Below are 18,653 nucleotides of genomic sequence, written 5' to 3'. Positions count from 1 at the left end.
AAAAGAAATTTTCCAAACAGGGTAAAAGGCACAGAAAAGAAGGCCACTGTGTACTCCTCCAAGATTTTTCAGAAATTGACATTTTGCCATACTTGCTCCACATTTCTTTTTTCTTAGGTTTATAGAGGGATAATTTATATGCAGTATACATTTTTTGTGTAATAGTTTTGATGTAAGGTTTTTCTTACATATCAGGGTACAGGTTTCTTTGGTGGGCAATTCTATGAATATTTCTTCTTTCCTTTTTTATTTTTATTTTTGGGTAGACACAGAGTCTCGCTCTGTTGCCCAGGCTGGAGTAAGGTGGTGCAATCATAGCTCACTGCAGCCTTGAACCCCTGGGCTGAAGGGATCCTCCCACCTCAGCCTCTAGAGTAGCTAGGACTACAGGCGCGTGCCACACACCCGGCTCAATTTTATGAGTTTTTTTGTTTTTGTTTTTGTTTTTTTGTGACGGAATTTTGCTCTTGTTGCCCAGACTGGAGTGCAATGGCACAATCTCAGCTCACTGCAACCTCTGGCTCCCGAGTTCAAGCAATTCTCCTGCCTCAGCCTCCCGAGTAGCTGGGATTACAGGCATGCGCCACCATGCCTAGCTAATTTTTTTTGTATTTTTAGTAGAGATGGGGTTTTACCTTGTTGGTCAGGCTGGTCTTGAACTCCTGACCTCAAGTGATCCACCCGCCTTGGCCTCCCAAAGTGCTGGAATTACAGGCATGAGCCACCATGCCCGGCCTAGTTTTATGAGTTTGAACAAACGCATACAGTCACATTAACCACAACCACAATAAAGATGTAGAACATGTGGGCAAGGTGGCTCACATTTGTAATCCCAGCAATTTGAGAGACCAAGCTGGGAGAATCACTTGAGGCCAGGAGTTCATAGGCCAGCTTGGGCCATTGGCAAGACTCCATCTCTATGAAAGTAAAAAAATTAGCTGTTTTCCATATTGGCTGTACCATTTTATATTCCCAAACACAGTGCATAAGCATCCCAACTTCTCTAAATCTTTGTCAACACTTATGGTTTTCTGTTCTTTTGATAGTTATCATCCTAATGGGTATAAGTTGATATTTCATGGTTTTGATTTCCCTAATGATTAGTGATGTTGTGAATCTCTTTGTGAGCTTGTTGACCATTGGTATATCTTCTTTGCAGAAATGTCTATCAAGTCAGTTGCCCATTTTTTAATTGGGTTGTTTATTATCATTGTTCAGTTGTAGGAGTTCCTTATATATTCTGGAAATTATCCTCTTATCAGATAAGTGATTTACAGATATTTTCTCCTGTTCCATTGGGTTCCTTTCACTCTGTTAATTTTTGCCTTTGATATCCACAGGTTTTTACTCTGATATGGTGCCATTTGTCTATTTTTTCTTTTGTTGTCTGTGCTTTTGGTGTCTTATCCAAGAAATGATTGCCAAATCTAGTCTCCTGAAGCTTTTCCCTTATGTTTTCTTCTAAGAGTTTTGAGGTCTTAACATTTTGAGGTCTTTAATCCATTTTGAGTTTATTTCTGTATCTGGTATAAAGTAAGGATCCAGCTTCATTCTTCTGCATGTGATTTCCTGTTTTCCCAGCACCATTTGTTGAAGGGACTCTTCTTTCTCCATTGTGTAGTCTTGGCATGCTTGTTGAAACTCCTCTAGCCATATATGCAAAAATTTCTTTCAGTTCATTTTTTTTTATTTTTTACAATTTTTTGTAGAGATGGGGATTCACTATGTTGCCCAGGCTGATCTCAAACTCCTGCCTCAAATGATCCTCCTGCCTCTGCCTCCCAAAGTGCTGGGATTAGAGGCATGAGCCACCGTGCTTGGCCCAGTACATTCTTTTTTTTCTTTTTTTTTTTTTTTTGAAATGGAGTTTCGCTGTTATTGCCCAGGCTGAAGTACAATGGGATGATCTTGGCTCAGCGCAACTTCCACCTCCTGGTTTCAAATGATTCTCCTGCCTCAGCCTCCCGAATAGCTGGGATTACAGGCATGTGCCACCACGCCCAGCTAATTTTGTATTTTTAGTAGAGATGAGGTTTCTCCATGTTGGTCAGGCTGGTCTTGAACTCCCAACCTCAGGTGATCCACCTGCCTCGGCCTCCCAAAGTGCTGGGATTACAGGCAAGAGCCAACGCATCCGGCCCCAGTCCATTCTTTTTATTGGTGGCAAGTATTACAAAAATGGCTCTTTTGCAATTTATCCATCCATTCATCAGTTGAAGGAATTTGGGTTTTTCTAGGTTTTGGTGGTTAAAAATAAAACATATGTTTCATTTCTCTTATATACATACCTAGGAGTGAGATTTCTGGGTTTTATGGTCAGTATGTGTTTAAATGTATAAGAAACTGCCCAGTTTTTTCCAAAGTGACTGGCCCATTTGCTTTCCCAATACCAAGGTATGAGAGTCCCAGTTTCCCATGCTCACGGGCACTTAGGACAGCCACCTTTGTATTCATTTTTGTTTTTAGTTATTCTGATAGGTGTATGGTGGTTTCTCCTTGCAGTTTCATTAACTGGCTTTTAAGAAATCCAATAACAGCCCAACGAGGCAGCTCACGCCTGTAATCCCAGCACTTTGGGAGGCCAAGGCAGGAGGATGACGAGGTCAGGAGTTCGAGAGCAGCCTGGCCAATATAGTGAAAACCCGTCTCTACTAAAAATACAAAAAAATTAGCCAGGCGTGGTGGTGGGCGCCTGTAATCCCAGCTACTTGGGAGGCTGAGGCAAAGAGAATCACTTGAACTTGGGAGACGGAGGTTGCGGTGAGCTGAGATCACACCACTGCACTCCAGCCTAACGACAGAGTGAGACTCCGTCTCAAAAAAAAAAAAAAAGAAATCCAATCACCTGGTGACAGCACATCTACATTACATTTTAATCTTGGGGTGCTGAAAGTATTTGTCAAATGTGAAATGAAAAAATAAATTTGTTTTTCTGTATATAAGGAGCTTCAAAAAATGAAAGTAAGCTGGCTTCCTGGTCCCACTGAGTGACCCTGCTCTCTCCTCCTCCACCGCTATTTCTGTGTCTGTGTTGTAAATATGTTTTCATTCTTTCCTCAGGACCTGCAGATAGTTCCTCTTTCACATACTTTTTACCGGCTACTGGCAGCCTGTTAGTGAATTCTTCTTCTTCCTCTTTTTTTTTTTTTTTTCTTGAGACAGAGTTTCACCCTTGTTGCCCAGTCTGGAGTGCAATGGCGTGATCTTGGTTCACTGCAACCCCCGCCTCCCGGGTTCAAGCGATTCCCCTGCCTCAGCCTCCCGAGTAGCTGGGATTACAGGTACACACCACCTCTCCCGGCTAATTTTGTATTTTTAGTAGAGATGGGGTTTCACCATGTTGGTCAGGCTGGTCTCAAACTCCTGACCTCAGGTGATCCACCCACCTTGGCCTCCCAAAGTGCTGGGATTACAGGCGTAAGCCACCACACCCAGCCGTTTTTTGTTTGTTTTCTTTTTTTTTTTTTTTTTTTTTGAGATGGAGTCTTGCTGTGTTGCCCAGGCTGGAGTGCAGTGGCACCATCTCGGCTCACTGCTCACTGTAACCTCCACCTCCTGGGGTCAAGCGATTCTCCTGCCTCCGCCTCCCAAGTAGCTGGGATTACAGGCACATACCACAACGCCCAGCTAAATTTTTGTATTTTCAGTAGAGACAGGGTTTCACAATGTTGGCCAGGCTGGCCTCAAACTCCTAACCTCAAGTGATCCACCCACCTCAGCCTCCCAAAGTGCTGGGATTACAGGCGTAAACCACTGCGCCTGGTCAGAAATATGTATTCTTCAAGATAAAATCCATCATACTGATGCTTCCAATTAAGACTCCGTCCCTCCACCCAAAAAAAAGAGAATAACAATACCAATAACAATACTAATAATACAGAATAATGATACCAATACTACCACCCAACCATAGGATTATTTAAAATATGTTAAGAATGTTTTTAGCTGCACACTTTCTTTTTGAGACAGAGTCTCACTCTGTTGCCCAGGCTGGAGTGTAGTGGTGTGATCTCGGCTCACTGTGACCTCCACGTCCCAGGTTCAAGAGATTCTCCTGCCTCAGCCTCCCGAGTAACTGGGACTGCAGGCGCCTGCCACCACATCCAGCTAATTTTTGTATTTTTAGTAAAGGCGGGGTTCCGCCATGTTGGCCAGGCTAGTCTGAAACTCCTGACCTCAGGTGATCCGCCCACCTCGGCCTCCCAAAGTGCTGGGATTACAGGCGTGAACCACCATGCCCAGCCTGCACACTTTCATTTAATCCCTCTGTTTTTAGGATGTTGCCTCGCCTCCAAGTGTTTTCTCTGACTGCTATCCCTGGACCCAGAACTTCTCTGGTTCAAGTTCTCCAGGGAATAAACATCTCATCTTCTGCAGAGATTGGGGTTACGGAGTGACGAGGAGAATCAGGGGTCTAATGCTTTCCCCAGATGGTATTTATATTCAATGAATTATTGGTTTTCGGTCCCACCTCTCAGCACAGGGGCCTTGAACCAATTCCTGAGCCTTTCTGGGGTTTATCAGCTCTAACTGCCTTGCTACTCATTGGCAACTCCTGCAAGAACTAGGGTTTCTCCTCCCAAGTAAACCACTCATCTACATTCTATCTTCTAAAAAGGATTTGAGATCTCTCGTGAGCAGTCTTCTCCCATTCTTTGTGGGTTTATACCTCTTTGATTCCTTTACTAGTATTTTAGGAGTGTTTCAGGAGAGAGCAGAGATAACTGCATGGGCTCAATCTGCCATGTTTCTATATGTTTTATGTAAATATTTTCCTATCAGGCATGGAGAGGTAATATAGTGAAATGATTAGAAGCACACATTCTATAATGGGGGAGGCTAGGCCTGTGTGAGCCAGGGGATATATCTCTGTACCTTCTGCTCAATTTTGCTGTGAACCTAAAACTGCTTTTAAAAATAAGATCTAGGCCAGGCGCAGTAGCTCACACCTGTAATCCTGGAACTTTGGGAGGCCAAGATGGGCGGATCACTTGAGGTCAGGAGTTCAAACCAGCCTGGCAAACATGGTGAAACCCCGTCACTACTAAAAATGCAAAAAAATTAGCTGGGTGGTGTGCACCTGTAATCCCAGCTACTTGGGAGGCTAAGACAGGAGAATTACCTGAACCTTGTAGGTGGAGGTTGCAGTGAGCCGAAATCGCACCACTGCATTCCAGCTTGGGCCACAAAGTGTGATTCTGTCTCAAAAAAAAAAAAAGTCTACTGGGCCGGGCATAGTGACTCAGGCCTGTAATCCCAGCATTTTGGGACACTAAGGCGAGCAGATCACTTGAGGTCAGGAGTTCCAGACCAGCCTGGCCAACATGGTGAAACCCCTTCTCTACTGAAAAATGTTTAAAAAATACAAAAATTACTGGGGCCTGGTGGCGGGCGCCTGTAGTCACAGCTACTTGGGAGGCTGAGGCACGAGAATCCCTTGAACCCGGGAGGCGGAGGTTGCAGTGAGCTGAGATTGCCTCTGCACTTCAGCCTGGGTGACAGAGTGAGACTCTGTCTTAAAAAAAAAAAAAAGAAAGAAAAGAGAAAACGAGCACACTTTCTGAAGCCACAGTGTTTGGGTTCAAATCCCTAGTTCTGCCACTTGCTAGCAGTATAACTTTGGGCATGCTTTCTATGTTCAGATTCTTCATCTATAAAACAGGGAAATGGTGGTACCTAGGTACCACTTTTGTGCATACAGCATGGTGTATACAGTATGCAGCATGGCTAACTAAGCCCTCAAAAAGCTTTAAAATGCAGCCTGGACAATATAGCAAGACTCTTTCTCCACAAAAAAACAAAAAACAAATTAGCCAGATGTGGTGCCACACACCAGTCCTAGCTACTCGGGAGGCTGAAATGGGAGGATCGCTTGAGCCCTGGAGTTGGAAGCTGCAGTGAGCTATGATCATGCTACTGCACTTCAGCCTGGGTGACAGAGCAAAACCCTGTCTCCATTTAAAAGAAAATAAAAGCTGTCCAGGCTTGGTGGCTCACGCCTGTAATCCCAGCACTTTGGGAGGCCGAGGCAGGCGGATCATGAAGTCAGGAGATGGAGACTATCCTGGCTAACACGGTGAAACCCTGTCTCTACTAAAAATACAATAAATTAGCAGGATGTGGTGGTACACACCTGTAGTCCCAGCTACTCAGGAGGCTGAGGCAAGAGAATTGCTTGAACCCGGGAGGCGGAGGTTGCAGTGAGCCGAGATCACACCACTGCACTCCAGCCTGGGTGTCAGAGCAAGACTCTGTCTTAAAAAATAAATAAATAAATAAATAAAAGCTTAAAAATGTTATTTGAGAAAGGGTGCAGGATTCAGGTTTCCTTAATTGGAAAAGACAAGATTATGTTAATTCTCCAGAAAGCGAAAGGAGAAAATATATGTTAATCTTGCCTCGAAATCGACTGTATTGTCCTCAGGATTTAGCAATTCTGAATAATGCCATTTCACCTATTCCCTGCAGATGGCAGCCTTTGTCACCAAAACTTGGTTCCTCTCACAGGGTTGACCCCGAGCAGAGGACAAAATGCTATTCTTTCATTGGCTCTAGTTCACTCAACAAATATTTACTGAGCATCTACTATGTGCCCGGACCCAGAAACAGCAGTGATCAAGCAGGCACCAGCATTGCCCTCTCAGAACTTCCAACAGTTCTAGAGCTTCATTCCAAGGAGCTGAGGGGCCCTCCCAAGGAAAGCTTCCATGAGAATGGGCCTTCAATTACAGAAGCCTTAACAGGAGTCAGAAACAGAATGCCTTCTCGAGCAAAAACGATGTTGCAAAGGACATTACTCACCACCAATTGCTTTCCAGGCCTACCTGCACTTAAAAAGAGCCTTTCATAAGTTCCACCCTCAGAGGAAAGAGCTGGGATATTTTATTTTATTTTCTTATTTATTTATTTATTTATTTTGAGATGGAGTCTCACTCTGTTGCCCTGGCTGCAGTGCAGTGGCCCAATATAGGCTCACTGCAACCTCTGCCTCCCAAGTTTAAATGATTCTCGTGTCTCAACCTCCCGAGTAGCTGGGACTACAGGCGCCCGCCACCATGCCTGGCTAATTTTTGTATTTTTAGTAGAGACAGGGTTTTGCCATGTTGGCAGGCTGGTCTCGAACTCCTGAGCTCAGGTGATCCGCCTGTCTTGGCCTCCCAAAGTGCTGGGATTACAGGTGTGAGCCACCGTGCCCAGCCAAGAGCTGGGATATTTTAAATTAAATAATTCAAACTTAAAGCTGCTGGAACTTTCTTCTGAGCCCTGAGAGGAATGTGGCCATGTAGTATGCAGTTGCAACTTCTGCTTTGTCCTGTAAATGATTAGAAATGACCCAGTAGGCCGGGCGCGGTGGCTCACGCCTGTAATCCCAGCATTTTGGGAGGCCAAGACAGGTGAGTCACCTGAGATCAGGAGCTGGGGACCAGCCTGGCCAATATGGCGAAACCCCATTTCTACTAAAAATATAAAAATTGGGCGTGGTGGTGGGCACCTGTAATCCCAGCTACTTGGGAGGCTGAAGCAGAAGAATTGCTTGAACTCAGGAGGCAGAGGTTGCAGTGAGCCGAGATTGCACCACTGCACTCGAGCCTGGGTGATACACAGTGGCTCATGCCTGTAATCCCAGCATTTTGGGAGGCCGAGCAGACAGATCACAAGGTCAGGAGTTCAAGACCAGCCTGACCAACATGGTAAAACCCCGTCTCTACCAAAAAAAAAAAAAAAAATTAGCCAGGCGTGGTGGCACACGCCTGTAATCCCAGCTACTCAGGAGGCTGAGGCAGGAGAATCACTTTCACCCAGGAGGCGGAGGTTGCAGTGAGCCAAGATCACGCCACTGTACTCCAGCCTGGACGACAGAGGGAGACTCCGTCTCAAGAAAAAAAAAGAAAGAAATGACCCACTAGCACCAGAGATAAGACCCTCTCAGGACATTACTCCTCTTCATAGAATGTTAAAGCATCTTCCTTGAAATGTAGCAAGCTGTTTTAATCAAATGACTGTAACATACATATGGGCCTTGGATGGAAAATGTTGGATGCAACTCAGCTGAAACTGTTTCTATCTATATAAGTGAAACCTTAGCTTCCTCTCTTTCCAACACTGATCCCATTCCTTTGGAGTCCATGTTCCCAGGTGATCATCCTCAAACCTTGCACTTGAATAAACTCTGTACTTAATCATATTTTCTAAATCTCGTTATGCAAGTTTGACAGACACTAAAAGGCATTGTCGCCAATGTAGAAAGAGGGTGGCGGGGTTATGGGGTGAATGAACGGGAAGATTTAGGAAATACAGACCAGGGATAACAATTCAAAATGCCCCACCGATTTTTAAGCCAAACATCTCCTTTTTAAGAAAAATTATCCAAATTTTGGAAATAAGACCAAGAGAGGGCAGTGTAGTTCTTTCAATGTCATCTAGGACTTTGTTTCACAAGCTCACCCAAAGATTACTTAATTCTCTAGCAGGGATCAGCAAACTCTTTCTGTAAAGGTCCAGGTAGTAAATATTTTAGGCTTTGTGGGCTGTTTCCTATCTGTCAACTACTCAACTCTATTGGTCATCATGGTCCACAGTTTCTGTATAGCAAAAGCAGCCTGGGGAGATACAGAAATAATTGGGTATGGCTGTGTTCCAATAAAACTGTATTTTAGGCCGGGCATGGTGGCTCACACCTGTAATCCCAGCACTTTGGGAGGCCGAGGCGAGAGGATTGCTTGAGACCAAGAGTTCAAGACCAACATAGTGTGACCCCATCTCTTATTTTTAAAAATAATAAAATTAAAATCTTATTACAAACACAAGCAGCCAGGCCAGATGTGGCCCACCAACTACTTATATAGGCCAGGGACTGTTCCTTTGTTTGCATAGGTATTGATCGATTAAAGGCCCAGATTTTTGTCCAGTAGAGTTTTTGGTTGTTTTTTGTTTTTTGTTTTTTGTTTTTGAGATGGAGTCTCATTCTGTTGCCTAGGCTGGAGTGCAGTGGCATGATCTCAGCTCACTGCAACCTCCACCTCCTGGGTTCAAGCAATTCTGCCTCAGCCTCCTGAGTAGCTGGGACTACAGGCATGCTCCACCAGCTAATTTTTTTTTTTTTTTTTTTTTTAGTAGAGATAGGGTTTTACCATCTCAAGCTGCTGACTTCAAGTGATCTGCCTGCCTCGACCTCCCAAAATGCTGGGATTACAGGCATGAGCCACTGTTCCTGGCCTTGTCCAGTAGAGTTTTGAATTATTTCTCTCCAGTACAAAAGAGAATCCCACAGTTTATAGTTCTTATTACCCTGCAGAAGATTAACCAGTTTTGTATCTAAAATTCCCACTTCCTCAAGTACCTACTTCCTCAAAACATTCTCTGAACCAACTTCACCATCCGACTGTTTCCTCTTAGATAAGTAGAATACTTTTCTGACATGTGTCAATTCTATATTTGTTTGTTTTGTTTTTTGTTTTGTATGAGATGGGGTCTCATTCTGTCACCCAGGCTGGAGTACAATGGTGCGATCTTGGCTGACTGCAACCTCTACCTCCGGGCTCATGCCATCTGCCCACCTCAGCCTCTCAAGTAGCTGAGACTATAGGCGCACACCACCATGCCCTGCTAATTTTTGTATTTTTTGTGGAGACAGGGTTTCACCTTATTGCCCAGGCTGGTCTCAAACTCTGGGGCTCAAATCATCTGCCTGCCTCAACCTTCCAAAGTGCTGGGATTACAGGCATGAGCCACCATGCCAAGCCCTCCATTCTATATTTGAATGAGTCATGCTTTATTTTTATTTTTATTTTTTGAGACGGAGTTTCGCTCTTGTCTCCCAGGCTGGAGTGTAATGGCGTGATCTCAGCTCACTGTAACCTCCACCTCCTGGGTTCAAGCAATTCTCGTGCGTCAGTCCCCCAAGTAGCTGGGAGTACAGGCGCCTGCCACCACGCCCAGCTAATTTTTATATTTTTAGTAGAGACAGGGCTTCACCATGTTGGCTAAGCTGGTCTCAAACTCTTGACCTTAGGTGATCCGCCCGCCTCCACCTCCCAAAGTGATGGGATTACAGGTGTAAGCCACCGCATCTGACCCTCTCCCCACCTTCTTAATTTCATTTTCTACCTCCCCATCATTCCCTACACACTTTGGCCACACCGACCCTTTTCCTACTCCTCTAACAACTCACACTTTAAAGAAAAACTTTGGCTGGGCACGGTGGCTCACACCTGTAATCTTAGCACTTTGAGAAGCCGAGGTGGGTAGATTGCCTGAGCTCAGGAGTTCAAGACCAGCCTGGCCAACATAGTGAAACCCCGTCTCTACTAAAATACAAAAAAAAATTAGCTGGGCGTGGCGGTGTGCGCCTGTAGTTCCAGCTACTTGGAAGGCTGAGGCAGGAGAATTGCTTGAACTAGGGAGGCGGAGGTTGCAGTGATCCGAGATTGTGCCACTGCACTCCAGCCCGGCGACAGAGCCAGACTCCGTCTACAAAAGAAAAAAAAAAAAAGATTTAATTGTGGTAAAATATATATAACATAAAATTTCAGAAACCATCTTTAGGTGTACAGTTCAGTGGTAGTAAGTACAATTCACACTGTTGTGCAGCCATCAACACAGTCCATCTCCAGAATTCTTTTTCATCTTGCCAAACTGAAACTCTGTACCCATCAAACAATAATTCCCCATTCCTCCGCCCCCCAACCCCTAGCAACCACCATTCTGCTTTCTGTCTTTATGAATTTGACTACCCTAGGTATCAAATTCCATTTAAGTGGCATCATAAAGTATTTGTCTGCCTGTGACTGGCTTATTTCACTTAGCATAATGTCCTTTAAGAAGTACATCCATGTTGTAGCCTGTGTTAAGATTTAAATTTTTTTCTTTTTTTTTTTTTTTCTCTCTGTTGCCCTGGCTGGTGTGCACTGGCATGATCTCAGCTCACTGCAACCTCTGCCTCCTGAGTTCAAGCAATTCTCCTGCCTCAGCATCCCAAATAGCTGGGATTATAGGCATGTACCACCATGCCCAGCTAATCTTAGCATTTTTAGTAGAGATGGGATTTCACCATGTCGGCCAGACTGGTCTCAAACTCCTGACCTCAAGTGACCCACTCACCTTGGCCTCCCAAAGTGCTAGGATTATAGGTGTGAGCCCCCATGCCTGGCTCTTCCTTTTTTTCTCTTTTCTTTTTTAGAGACAAGGTGTCACTCTGTCACCCATTTTGGGGGACAGTGGCACACTCATAGTTCACTGTAATCTTGAACTCCTGGACTCAAGTGATCCTCCCACCTCAGCTTCCCGAGTAGCTAAAACTATAGGTACACACCACCATGCCAAGTTAAAAAAAATTTTCTTTTGAGAGATGGGGTCTTGCTATGTTGTCCAGGCTGGTCTCAAACTCCTAGGCTCCAATGATCCTCCTGCCTCACCCTCCCAAAGTGCTGGGATTACAAGTACGAGCAATAGCACCCAATCAGAACTTCCTTCCTGTTTAAGACTAAATAGCCGAGCGAGGGGCTCACGCCTGTAATCCCAGCACTTTGGGAGGCTGAGGCAGGCAGATCACAAGGTCAAGAGATCGAGACCATCCTGGCCAACATGGTGAAACCCTGTCTCTACTAAAAATACAAAAATTAGCTGGGTGTGTTGGCACGCACCTGTGGTCCCAGCTACTTGGGAGGCTGAGGCAGGAGAATCACTTGAACTTGGGAGGCAGAGGTTGCAGTGAGCCAAGATCGTGCCACTGCACTCCAGCCTGGTGACAGAGTGAGACTCCACCTAAAAAAACAAAAAAAAGACTAAATAATATTTCACTGTATGGGCTAGGCGCGGTGGCTCACGCCTGTAATCCCAGCACTTTGGGAGGCTAAGGCAGGTGGATCACGAGGTCAGGAGATTGAGACCATCCTGGCTAACACAGTGAAACCCTCTCTCTACTAAAAATACAAAACATTAGCCGGGCGTGGTGGCGGGCGCCTGTAGTCCCAGCTACTCGGGAGGCTGAGGCAGGAGAATGGCATGAAACCAGGAGGCAGAGCTTGCAGTGAGCCAAGATCACACCACTGCACTCCAGCCTGGGAGACAGAGCAAGACTCTGTCTCAAAAAAAAAAAAAATTTCACTGTATGGATGGACCATATTTTCCTTATCCATTAATCTGTCAAAGGACACTCAGATTGCTTCCATGCCTTGGCTATTGTGAATAATGCTGCTACAAACATGGATGAACAAATATCTGTTTGAATCCCCACGTGTGTGTGCGTGTGTGTGTGTGTATGTGTGTGCGTGAGACAGTGTCGCTCTGTTACCCAGGCTGAGAGTGCAATGGTGCATCCCAGCTTACTGCAATCTCCACCTCCAAGGTTCAAGCCATCCTCCAGCCTCAGCCTCTCAAAGTGCTGGGATTACAGGCATGCGCCACCACATCCAACCAATTTTTGTATTTTTAGTAGAGACGGGATTTCGCCATGGTGGCCAGGCTGGTCTCAAACTCCTGACCTCAAGTGATCTGCCCACCTTGGCCTCCCAAAGTGCTGGGATTAAAGGCATGAGCCACTGCGCCCAGCCAAGTCCTCACTTTCAATTCCTTTGGGTATATACTCAGAAGTGGAATTGCTAAATTACATGGTAATTCAATTTTTAATTTTTGAGGAGCCACCATACTGTTTTCCATAATGACTACCATTTTACATTTCCACCAACAGAGCAAAAGGGTTCCAGTTTCTCCACATCCTCACCAACACTTCTTATTTTCTGGGTTTTTTGTTTTTGTTTTTGTTTTTGTCTTTTTTTTTTTTTGAGATCGAGTTTCGCTCTTGTTGCTCAGGCTGGAGTGCAATGGCACGATCTCGCGTCACCACAACCTCCTTTCCCGGGTTCAAGCCATTCTCCTGCCTCAGCCTCCTGAGTAGCTGGGATTACAGGCATGTGCCACCAGGCCTGGCTAATTTTGTATTTTTAGTAGAGATGGGGTTTCTCCATGTTGGTCAGGCAACTCGAACTCCCGACCTCAGGTGATCCGCCCACCTTGGCCTCCCAAAGTGCTGGGATTACAGGCGTGAGCCACCGCACCCGGGCTGTATTCTGTTTTTCTGTTTGTTTGTTTATTTGTTTGTTTTTGTTTTTGTTTTGTACAGACAAAATCTCCCTCTGTCTCCCAGGGTGGAATGCTGTGGCATGATCACGGCTCAATGCAGCCTCATCCTCCTGGGCTCAAGCAATCCTTTCACCTCACCCTCCCAAATAGCTGGGACTACAGGTGTGTGCCATAACTCCTGGATAGTTTTTTTATTTTTAGTAGAGATGAGGTCTTGCTAAGTTGCCCAGGCTAGTCTTGAACTCCTGAGCTCAAGCGATCCTCCCTGCTCAGCCTCCCAAAGTGCTAGGGTGACAGGTGTGAGCCATATTATCTGGATATTAATCCTTTATCAAATATATGACTTGCAAAAATTTTCCCTCATTCTGTTGGTTGCCTTTTCACTCTGTTGATTGTGTCTGATGCACAGAAGCTTTAAATTTTGATACAATCCAACTGATGTATTTTTTCTTTTGTTGCCTGTACTTTTGGTGTCGTATCCAAAAAAATCATGGCCAAATCCAATGTCATGAAGCTTTCTCCCTCTGTTTTTTTTCTAAGAATTTTATAGTTTTGGCTCTGACACACAGATCTTTGATCAATTTTGAGGAACTTTTATTACTTTTTTTTTTTTTTTTTGAAACAGGGTCTCACTGTGTCACCCAGGCTGAAGCCTCAACCTCCCGGGCTCAAGCGAACCTCTCACCTCAGCCTCTTGAGTAGCTAGGACTACAGGCATGTGCCACCATGCCCGGCTAATTTTTGTATTTTAGTAGAGATGGGATTTTACCATGTTGGCCTGGCTGGTCTCAAACTCTTGGGCTCAAGCAATCCGCCAACCTTGGCCTTCCAAAGTGCAGGGATTACAGGTGTGAACCACCGCACCCAGCTAAACTGTATCTTTTAATGTGGTCAAGTTGATCTAAATTTTCCTTAACAGCTTGTGCACTTTTATATATTATTGAAGCTGCCATTTCTTATCCCAATATTCTGTATTTTATTCTAAGACTTTTCAACATTTCTTTTTACTCTTGGAATTTACTCTTGTATATAATGTGAGTTTGGGACCCAGTTTAACTTTTTTTTTTTTAAAGACAGAGTCTCACTTTGTTGCCCAGGCTGGAGTGCAGTGGCACGATCTTGGCTCACTGCAACCTCTGCCTCCTGGGCTTAAGCGGTTCTCCTGCCTCAGCCTCCTGAGTAGCTGGACTACAGGCATAAGCCACCACACCAGTTAATTTCTGTATCTTTAGTAGAGATTGGATTTCACTATGTTGATCAGGCTAGTCTCAAACTCCTGGCCTCAAGTGATTTATCCGCCTCGGCCTCCCAAAGTGCTGAGATTATAGGCGTGAGCCGCCATGCCCAGCCCACAGTTTAATTTTTTAGAGAGATAACCAATGTTCTCACACCATTTAAAAAATAATTTATTTTTTGGCCAGCCACAGTGGCTCACACCTGTAATCCCAGAACTTTGGGAGGCCAAGACAGGTGGATTGCCTGCTCAGGATTTCGAGGTCAGCCTGGGGAACATGGTGAAACCTCGTCTGTAAAAAAAATAAAAATAAATACAAAAGTTAGCCAGGTGTGTAACACAGTGAAACCCCATCTCTACTAAAAATAGAAAAAATTAGCTGGGCATGGTGGCAGGTGCCTGTAGTCCCAGCTACTCAGGAGGCTGAAGCAGGAGAATGACGTGAATCCGGGAGGCAGAGCTTGCAGAGAGCCGAGATCACACCCCTGCACTCCAGCCTGGGTGACAGAGTGAGACTCCATCTCAAAAAAAAAAAAAGTTATCTAGGTGTGGTGGCATACACCTGTAGTTCCTGTACTCAGGAGGCTGAGGTGGCAGGATCACTTGAGCTTGGGAGGTAGAGGCTACAGTGAGCCGAGACTGCACCACTGCATTCCAGCCTGGGTGACAGAGTAAAACACTGTCTCAAAATATATGTATATTATTTTTTTTCAGTAATTTATAATATTACTACAACTTCCTTTCAAGTTTTTGTATATTTGTGGGTCTCTTCTCCTAATATCTACCTAGCGGGCTGGGCACGGTGGCTGACGCCTATAATCCTAGCACTTTGGGAGGCTGAAGCAGGTGGATCACCTGAGACCAGCCTGACCAACATGGAGAAACCCCGTCTGTACTAAAAATCCTAAATTAGCTGGGTGTGGTGGTGCATGCCTGTAATCCCAGCTACTCAGGAGGCTGAGGCAGGAGAATCGCTTGAACCCAGGAGGCAGAGGTTGTGGTGAGCCGAGATTGTGTCATTGTGCTCCAGCCTGGGCAATAAGAGCAAAACTCCATCTCAAAAAAAAAAAATTAAAAAAATAAAAAATATATATATATATCTCCCCCAGTTAAGCCTTCAAAAATTCACTTCTCTTCCACATCTGTTTGGCTTGTCTACTAAGATCACAGTTCTAACTCTTTATAAAAGATCCCTGTAATCCCAGCACTTTGGGAGACTGAGTTGGGAGGATCGCTTGAGCCCAGGAGTTTGAGGCTGCAGTGAGCTATGATCGGGCCACTACACTCCAGCCTGGGTGATAGAGCAAGATCATTTTTTTTTTTTTAAATCCCGCCCTCGTCCAGTTTAGTCAGCAGATCTTCCTTTATTTGTCTTTCACTCTTCTGCTGGTTCTGTCCTGGTAGCACAACAGAAGCATATTTTATTTTTATTTTTATTTATTTATTTACTTACTTATTTATTTATTTTGAGATGGAGTCTCACTTTGTTGCCCAGGCCAGGCTGGCTGAATCTCAGCTCACTGCAACCTCCACCTCCTAGATTCAAGGGATTCTCCTGCCTTAGCCTCGCAAGTAGCTGGGATTACAGGCATGCGCCACCACCATGCCGAGCTAATGTTTGTATTTTTAGTGGAGATGGGGTTTCACCATGTTGGCCAGGCTGGTCTCAAACACCCGATCTCAGATGATCCACCCACCTTGGCCTCCCAAAGTGCTGGGACTACAGACATGAGCCACCGTGCCCAGCCCAGAAGCATATTTTAAAACACAACCCAGGCCAGGTGTGGTGGCTAATGCCTGTAATCCCAGTACTTTCAGCAGCGGAGGCATGGTGAAACCCTGTCTCTACTAAAAATTAAAAAAAAATTGGCTGGGTGTGGTGGCACATGCCTGTAATCCCAGCTACTCGGGAGGCTGAGGCATGAGAATCGCTTGAGCCCAGGAGGCGGAGGCTGCAGTGAGCCAAGATTGCACCACTGCACTTCAGCCTGGGTGACAGAGTGAGACTCCATCTCAAAAAAAAAAAAACCACACACAACCCAGGCTGGACACGGTGGCTCACACCTGTAATCCCAGCAATTTGGGAGGCTGAGGCAGGAGGATTGCTTGAGCACAGGAGTTCAAGACCAGCCTGGCCAACATGGTAAAACCCTGTCTCTACAAAAAATAAAAAAAAATCCAGGTGTTGGTGGCTCACGCCTGTAGTCCCAGCTACTTGCCAAGCTGAGGCAGGAGGATTGCTTGAACCTGGGAGGTGGAAGTTGCAGTGAGCCAAGATCGCACCGTGGACTCCATGCACTCCAGCCTGGGCAACAGAGTAAGACCCTGGCTCAAAAAAAAAAAAAAAACCCACAAAAAAACAACCCAGGTCCAGGTCCTCCTTCATTTCTCAAGCAAACCTGTTTCTCAGAGAAAAAAGTTTCAAGGCATAAGCCTCACTGTTTTCTTATCTTATGGGTCTTCATTCAATTTATCTACCTCCACCTGCAAAGAAGCATATCTCCTATACAATAAGGGCCCTGTTCTTTTCATTTGTTTTCACTAATAAAATATACCCCCATTCTATGGGTAAAGCCAGAGTCTGAGCTCTCCAAATGCTAAACCGTGACCAAAGTTCATGCAATTCACAAATCAGAGTCAACTTGCCCAGCCACGAGTGTTGCTGAAAGAGGTATTACAAAAAGCAAAAATCTACCCACCGGAGTCTGCAGGTTGACAAACTAAAGTTCTGCCCTTTTTAAGGTAAGCCTTCTCTGAGACAGAAAGACTTTTTCCCCAATAATCGAATCCCTGTCCCAGCTGCCTGCTGAGGTCAAGGCTGTACTCACACGAGTTAGGTCAAGGCCTGCCCCAGAGGCCCTTGTACTCAGGCTCCAGCCAGTTAAAATCCTGTGGAACCGCTGTGGCTGTTACAAACTACCCGGGTCAGGAACACACTTGACCCGTAATTACCTTTAAGCCTGGAGCCCTGACAACACCAGAAATTTGATCTCCACAGGACTGCCTTTCAAAGTTTTCTAAAGAAAAAATGTAAATGAACATGTTGGGGTTTCATGGGGCTAATAATTAATTGCACCCTCCTTAGCCTTTCCAAATTCCAAACCCACTGAGAAAAAGATATATGAATCAGGAAACTAGAGCTCTAGAGTTTGTTTTCTGGATAAGGCTGATTGGAGAATGTGGCTTTAGTGGTGCATGCAATTTCCCTCCAGATTAAACTAATTTACCCAGCCACAGGCTGGGTTACTGCAAATGTCTTCCACAGAGACAGGCTCCTCATGGTGAAGGAGGAAAACAGCACTGTCTAAAGGTCAGGCCATAGCAAAAAGAAAAAAAGAGAAAGGGACCAGGCAACAAACTCAGCATCTTCTCCCAAACCCACCATTAGGCAAATCACTCCTCACTCATGGAGGTACCAGAGAAAGGGATGAGTTTTCCTTCAGTAGCTTCTCTATTGAAAAGTGGAAGTTCCCTCTCTGCTTATATAAGTAAGTGGAGGATAAGTTCCCTTCGAACAGTTGCTTTTGGTTTCGGGATTTGTTTTTGATTCAGTAACTGTAGTCATGGTACTTGGATCACGTGATGTGTTTGTGAGAATTCACTGCATTACAAGGCAAAATCAAAGTGGCTAAAGCAACATAGGGAACTCATATTAGTTCAGAGACTGATCCTCCCTCAGGCAAAGCTGGATTCAGAGTTTGATTGACATTTACCAGGCCTCTGTTTCTTACCATCTCTAGGTTCTGCTTCTCCTGTATTGACTTCATTCTCAGGCTGGTTCTTCCCAAGTATCAGCAAAAATGGCCATCAGACCGGGCATGGTGGCTCACACCTGTAATCCCAGAACTTCGGGAGGTTGAGGTGGGCAGATCACTTGAGTTCAGGAGTTCAAGACCAGCCTGGCCAACATGGTAAAACCCCATCTTTACTAAAAATACAAAAATTAGCCAGGCCTGGTGGCAGCTGCCTGTAATCCCAGCCACTTGGGAGACTGAGGCAGGAGAACTGCTTGAATCTGAGAGGCAGAGGTTGCAGTGAGCCAAGATCGCACTAATGCACTCCAGCCTGGGCAACAGAGCAAGACTCCATCTCAACAATAACAACAACAACAAAAGAAAAGAAAAAAATGGCCATCAGCAGCTCCAAGCTTGCATTCTACCAGCTTAGAAACAAACCTTGGTGATAATTTCTCCTTCCTAACACTTGCAGCAAAATCCCATAATGAAGTTTCCTTGGTCTGGCTTGGGTCATGTGCCTTCTCTCTGGACCAACCACTGCTAGCAACAGAATATAATGCTGTGATTGGCCAGACCTAGGCCACATGTTCATCCTTAGAGCC

Source organism: Pongo abelii, chromosome 10, assembly GCF_028885655.2.
Source record: "Pongo abelii isolate AG06213 chromosome 10, NHGRI_mPonAbe1-v2.0_pri, whole genome shotgun sequence".
Taxonomy (NCBI): domain Eukaryota; kingdom Metazoa; phylum Chordata; class Mammalia; order Primates; family Hominidae; genus Pongo; species Pongo abelii.
The sequence above is the reverse complement of the archived record's forward strand: the minus strand, read 5'-3'. Positions refer to the sequence as shown.